Source organism: Alligator sinensis, unplaced genomic scaffold (assembly GCF_000455745.1).
Source record: "Alligator sinensis unplaced genomic scaffold, ASM45574v1 scaffold968_1, whole genome shotgun sequence".
Lineage (NCBI taxonomy): Eukaryota > Metazoa > Chordata > Crocodylia > Alligatoridae > Alligator > Alligator sinensis.
This window is the reverse complement of record NW_005843177.1, coordinates 154,751-161,665: the sequence shown is the minus strand read 5'-3', so window position 1 is coordinate 161,665 and position 6,915 is coordinate 154,751. Positions and strand designations below refer to the sequence as shown.

The following is a 6,915-nucleotide window of genomic DNA, read 5'->3' as shown; positions in this document are numbered from 1 at the left end:
ATCAGTGTCTCCTGGGCCAGCTGCTCCCAGCCCCACGGCCCTGTCTGCAATCACTCCGCACCACAGCTCATTGCAGGCTGAGCCAGGACGGGCAGGGCTGCAACATCCCCCGTTACTCGGCTGACACGCGAGGTGGATGCAGCTGTGGACATGGGCGCTCACGTGTGGGCCTCAGCCCAGCTCATCACTGTCTGTCGGCTCCGTCCCTTGAGGCAGCCGGGCCGGCACTTTTAGGGGCAGGGAACCCGTTTCCACGCACTCTCGCCAGCCTGTCCCGTGCCAGCGCCCCTGGTATCTGCACTTGGGAGGGAGCTCCTGCTAATGCCAGCTTGGGCCGTTTTCAGCGTCTGACACCACAGGCCTGATGCTCTTCAGGTCTCTCTGCTCCCAGCATCTTTTTTTTGTGTTTTTCTTGTTGTTTGTTTTTTTACGGCGCGCCCCGAGCTGCGCCCCAGCTGTGCTCCCCACAACCGCACCCGGTGCCCTGCTCACCTCCAGGCCCGGCCCCTGCCCCCCCGGGCAAGTCCTCTGCAGCTCCAGCTTCACAGGCTCTGCTCCAGGAGGTTTCTGCTCAGCGCTGCTCGGGGTCCCAGCACCTGCGGGCGGGGAAGAGCGCACAGGGCAGCGCTGGGGCTGCGGGCACGGGGAAAGCCCTGCTCATCTCCTGCACCGGCCTGGCACTAAGGCAGACGGAGGCTGCGGTGTGTGGGACACGGGGGAGAAGGGAGACTCCACGTCCCACAGCTCTTGCTCAGGGCACGAGGCTGGAGATGAGCATTGTGATGGGCAAGTTTGTTATTACCCTGAAATAAAATAGTTTTCTGAGAGCATACTGTTTGGTTAACAATGATTTAGATTATTGAAAAGTATTAGATTTGCAGCTGAATACAAGGCATGACCTGTGGCCTAGCAACACTGCTGACCACAAGGCAGAATAATAGCGAAGCCAGCCATTTACTTATGTTAAGTAACCATTTTAACTGCGTTAACCATTTTCTGAGTGAAAGGCAGCAAGTGAATCTGTGTACGTCTGTGCGCTGTGAACCAGCGACAGCAAGGAACGAGGCAAGATAAAGGGAGGGAGGTTGGCAAAACTCAAAACAGAAAAACAGATCGTAATGTGGAAGATAACACGTAACTGTTACCTAACTGGTGGCCAGGGTGGGACGGGGCAGAGCTGGGGGGTCAGAGCCCCATGGTGCAAGCCCTGGTGGTTTCATGGCCAGGATGTGGTGCTTGAAGATTTGTGAAGCGCCGCCCCAAGTATTGCTTTTGTTAACCCTGTAGTCTTGCCTTGTTGTAAGAAGTATAGACGATCGCCCCACCCTTTAGGGGGGTCATTTTGCCTCTCTGCTGGCTTACGGTCATTGCTCGAGCAAATAAACTGCAGTCAATTCTTGACCCGTGTTGCCTGGTTCCTACGCGGCTAGGCCGCGCGCTCCAGGGAGTTTTCTCCCACGACAGCACTAACCGGCGTGCTGCAGACCAGGCTGGAGCTGTGTCAGGGCAAGGCAGGGGAAACGCAAGGGCAGTGCTCTCCAGGGCAGGGACATGCTTCCAGGCCCGCGGGGAGAACAGGCGCTGCTGCGCCGCGGGAGCAACATGCTCTGCCAGGGATTTGTGCGCGGAGGGACGGTGCCTCCTGCTCCCGCCCCGCCCCGCCGCTCGCTCGCTCCCTCCCTCCCTGCACTGGGAAGGGCCAACGTGGGGCGCCGGCCCCCGCACCGTTTGTCTGCCCACAGCGCCCCGGCCTGCTCGGGCGCGGGGGAACCAGAACACCCTGGACTGAGAAAGGACCCACATTTGACCCTCACACCTTGGACCACTCAGCCACCCTTACAGAGCACCACTCCCTGCCCTCGTCTTGCCTTGAATTGTCCTAATTGCCACAAGTCGGGGTTGGATTCCCCATTGTCTCTGCTCTGAACCCCAGAGCCTTTTCCTTCCCAGCAGGCATCAAACACAAAGGAAAAGGAGACTATTCAGGGAGGCACTGAGGTCCCGGAGGGGAGGGGAGTTGGGAGTCCAAGAAGAGTGGTCATTCCTGAAGGAGATGATTCTCCAAGCCCAAAGCGTGACAATCCCCATGCAGATCAAAGGGGGCAAGAGTGCTCAAAATCCCCCATGGCTCACCAAAAGCATCCACAAATGCCTCAAAGCCAAAAAGGAGGTGTACACCCAATGGAAGGGAGGGGCGATCACCAAGGAGGACTACACCTCCTTGGCTCGAGATTGTAGGGGGGCTATTAGGAAGGCAAAGGCGGAGATGGAACTGGGATTAGCTACCTGGATCAAAGATAACAAGAAATCCTTTTTTAAATACATAGCGGGTAAAAAGAAGGTAACGTGGGGCCTCTGCAGGACATGCTTGGTCATCTGGTGGTAGCACCAGGCGACAAAGCCAATCTGTTTAACAGCTTCTTTGCTTCCATTTTTTTGAGCAGGGACTGGGTCACCCCGCCCCCCCACTGGGATACTGGACAGACCCAGGGGACACACAGCCAGGCCCAGGGTCAGTGAGGACCTAGTTAGGGAACTTCTGGAGGGACTAGATGTGTTCAAATCAGCAGGTCCTGACGATCTCCACCCCAGGGTGCTGAGGGAATTAGCAGAGGTCATTGCGGGACCCCTGGCACGGCTTTACGAGCACTCGTGGTGCTCTGGTGCGGTGCCAGAGGACTGGAAAAGGGCCAGTGTGGTTCCCATTTTCAAAAAAGGGAAGAAAGAGGACCCAGGAAACTACAGGCCTGTTAGTCTTACCTCGGTCCTGGGGAAGCTCTTTGAGAAGATTATCCAGGAGCACATCTGCGAGGAACCAGCAGGAGAGATCATGCTTAGGGGCAACCAACACGGGTTCATTAGCGGCAGGTCCTGTCAGACCAACTTGGTGCCTTCTATGACCAGGTCACAAAAGGCTTGGACGCAGGTGTCACAGTGGATGTAGTCTTCCTGGATTTTAGGAAGGCCTTCAACACTGTCTCTTGCCCCATCCTCGTTAAAAAATTAGGCGTCTGTGGTGTCGATTCCTACACAGTCAGATGGGCCACTAATTGTCTGGAGGGCCGCACCCAGAGAGTGGTGGTGGACGGGTCATTTTCAACCTGGGGAAATGTGGGCAGTGGGGTCCCCCAGGGCTCGGTCCTCAGACCCGCGCTGTTCAACATCTTCATCGGAGACTTAGACAAGCAGGTGAAAAGCACCTTGTTCAAGTTCGCAGATGGCACTAAGATGTGGGGGGAAGTGGGCACGCTAGAAGGGAGGGACAGGCTGCAATGGGACCTAGACAGGTTACAGGGGTGGGCACAGCCCTGCCGTGATGCTATTCTTGTGCTCCTGGGAGATGGCGCCTGTGGCCAGGGTGGGACGGGGCAGAGCTGGGGGCTCAGAGCCCCATGGTGCAGGCCCTGGTGGTTTCATGGCCAGGACGTGGTGCTCTCACTGCTGTGGCCTGGGTGTGTTTCGGGGCTAGACAAAGCAGGTTTTGATCGCCGCACTTCAGGAGGGATGTGGACAGCATGGAGAGGGTCCAGAGGAGGCCACCCGCATGGTCAGGGGGCAGCAGGGCAGGCCCTACGAGGAGAGGCTGAGGGACCTGAACCTGTTCAGCCTCCACAAGAGAAGGCTGAGGGGGGATCTGGTGGCTGTCTATAAACTGGCCAAAGGGGACCAGCAGGCAATGGGAGAGTCCCTGCTCCCCCGAGCACTACTGGGGGTAACAAGGAATAACGGCCATAAGTTGACTGAGAGTAGATTCAGACTAGACATCAGGAGGCACTACTTCACAGTCAGGATGGCTAGGATCTGGAACCAACTTCCAAGAGAAGTGGTGCTGGCTCCTACCCTGGGGGTCTTCAAAAGGACGTTAGACAGCCACCTAGCCGGGGTCATTTGACCCCAGCATCCTTTCCTACCGATGGCAGGGGGTTGGATTAGATGATCTGCTTAGGTCCCTTCCAACCCTACCAACTATGAAACTATGAAACCCTGTAGCCAAGGGCAAGAGAGAGCACTACTGGGTCAGCCAAAGTGCTGGCCTGCCCTTCCCCGGGGTCTAGTGGTCTAGCAGTGGAAGGGGTGCGCCTCTTGTCCAGCTTCAAGCCCTGCCCCTATCTTGGGACCAGAAGTTCAGCCCCAGACCCCTGACCGTTACCACCACCAGCTCCAGCCCTTAGCCCAGAGGAGCTCCCTTTGGCTGGGTCTGCTCTGGCCTCAGCCCACCCTTCCCGGATGGTCTAGCCATGGTTAGGGTGCAGTGTGCTCATTGCTGTGACCTGGGTTTGATCCACAGCCAAGGAAGCCCATTTCCTTTTCCTTCTCTTTCTCTCCTGTGCCTTCGCCCCAAGGCACTTTCTCCCCTTCTCACAGGGAGGCAGAGCTGTTTTCCCCTCCAGCATGCGCAGGTGCTGTTCATCACGTTCCCTTGCTGACTCCTGCGACAGCTCTAGCAAGGCTGAGCAGGGAAACGCAAGGCCAGAGAGGCCAGGGGAACGTGTAAAATGGGGAGAAGAAAACAGAACAAGTAAAACCGCGTTTGTGAAACTGGCACCTTTGACATGAGCGGCCAGTGCAATATTCACTGCGGTCCAGCGAGCGAGGCACCCAAGGCTCCCACTCGCCTCCCCACTTCGTTCCTGCAGGGTCGTTCTAGGAGCCTTCCTCAGCTCCACACCGCACTGGGTGACGGGAATGGGTTGTGGGAGGCGTTGTCATTTTACACCCCGGCGGTGTCTGGCACAGGGGAACAGTCCCGCTGTCTCTCCCAGGATGCGGGATGCCGCCAGGAAAGCCGGAGACAGGAAGCTGCAGACCACCGTCGTGCACTTGGCCATCTTTCAGGGCACCCGCGCAAAGGGCCGCACAGGACAGGGTCTCTCCCACCTGCGAGCGTGTCCCTGGCCAGCCCTGCCCCTCGCAGGCTCTTGGCAGCGTCCCAAACTGCCTTCCTGAGCATGATGAGGTGGCTCCCCTCTACAGGCAGCTCGGAGGGCAGGGAGAAGCTCCCATCTTGAATCTGGACGGTTGTCTCTACTTCTGGGACTCAAAGGGGCCCAAGGCATTGTCAGGCTCCCACTTGGGGCTGTTAACATTATAGACATTGGATTTCCTGGGTGGTTTCCGAGGAATTCATGACCTACATCTATGGAAGGAAAGCTAAAGACAGGAGGAGGGTGCCAGAGTTTAGAAAGGGGAGCGGAACAGCATGGGGTAGGAATCAAACCCAGGACAAATTCTTAAAGCACAGCTTTGCTTAACCCTAAACCACACATGAGGTCTGGGGCTTGTGGTTACTGCTTAAGGGCAAGGGAAGGAGCTCCACACGTCCCCTTTCCTCCCCTTCCATGGATGGCTAGATGTCCTCTTTCTGAAGCCTTGCCCAGTCGGAGGAGTGGATTTGGGTCGGACTGCCAAACCAGCCTGAGGCGAGCGGCTGCCCTGGGCAGGTGGCTTCTGGCAAGGCTTCTCCACGCGTCTGTGAGGCTATTCTTGTCCTGGTTCTGTGGTGTAATGGCCAGCACCCTGGACTCTGAATCCAGTAATCCGAGTTCAAGTCTCGGCAGAGCCTCTGACTTGTCTTTTTTGCAGCACAAGCTCTTTTGCAAAGAGGTGTCTTGGCTTGGCTTTCTCCTGAATTTCCCTCTCTTTTGCTCTTCCCCACATTTGCAGGGGTGTGCAAAATACAGCCTGTGTCCTGGATCTGGCCAACAGCATGATGCTTTCCAGCCCACAGACCGGGGGCAGTCCAAGCGGTGGCACATGCAGCCAGTCCCACCACCCCGGGTGTGCAGTGGGACTGGGGCAGCCAGAGACTCAGTTTCCCTCTGCCCCACTGGCAGCAACGCAGAGCATCAGCAGCCAGATGCTGCTCCTCGCCTGCCATGGCCCCATCAGGGGCCCCCAGCCGGCCCCCAGGGGACCCCGCCAGTCCGCCCATTCTGCCTGGCATCCCCAGCAGTGGGCTTGAGATGGACACGTCCGGGTCAGATAGGATTAACTGCCCCTTCCCACCCTTCCACACCTCCAGGCCGGGTCAGCACCCCATCCTGCCCTGCTGTGCCTGGCTGGATCAACTCAAGGAGCAGCACTTCCAGGGAGGAGGCTTCCTGGGAGATGACGATCTTCATCTCTCTCCCAGAGGTAAGTATTTGTTCGCCCGCAGGTTGGCTGATCTCCTCCAAAGAGCTTTAAACTAGGCTCGACGGGGGTCGGGGAACCGGTGGTCGAAGAGAGCCCAGGGTTGGTAAACCACAAACAAGATGCCAGATCGCACCAGGTAAGTATTAAGGAGTCGGTAAGCCATAAACAAGGCACCAGAGCACACCAGGTAAATAATAAAGGGAACACACGCCATCAAGGCACAGGGGCACCAAGAGCCCCCTTTGAGGGACTAAAATGTCTTTATACAAATGCCGGGAGTATGGGGAACAAGCAGGAGGAGCTCGCGCTCTTGCTTGCTAGGACCCAGTATGACCGAGTCGGACTAACCAAGACATGGTGGGGTTGTACACACAACTGGGCGGTGGGCATGGAGGGGTACAGGTAGTATAGGCGTGACAGAGTGGGGAAAACAGGTGGGGGGTAGCACTCGATGTTAAGGAGCAGTATACGTCTTCCACCATCAAGGCGGGGGTGGAGGAGGGGAACACCGAGGCATTGTGGGTCAGGATTCAGGGGGGCCAGGGGAAAAGGATTTGGTTGCGGGGGTCTACTACAGGCCTCCTAAACAGGATCAAGAGCTAGACGATGTACTCTCCGGGCAGCTAGCAGACGCCACGCAGGCAAGGGAGGCGGTGGTCATGGGAGATCTGAACTACCCAAATATCTGCTGGGAGGAGCAGACCGCCAAAACAAGCCGCTCATGGAGGGTCTTACACTGTGTGCAGGACCTCCACCTAACCCAGGTGGTGTCTAGTCCCA

General features: G+C 57.3%; 1 non-coding gene and 1 pseudogene across 1 annotated transcript; both read left to right on the top strand.

Moving 5' to 3' along the window:
* Window positions 1-6,915, top strand: part of LOC106723127 — a 216,340-nt pseudogene that overhangs the window by 56,670 nt on the left and 152,755 nt on the right.
* TRNAQ-CUG lies at window positions 5,492-5,563 on the top strand. The gene has a single exon. It is a non-coding gene; the product is annotated as a tRNA-Gln (tRNA).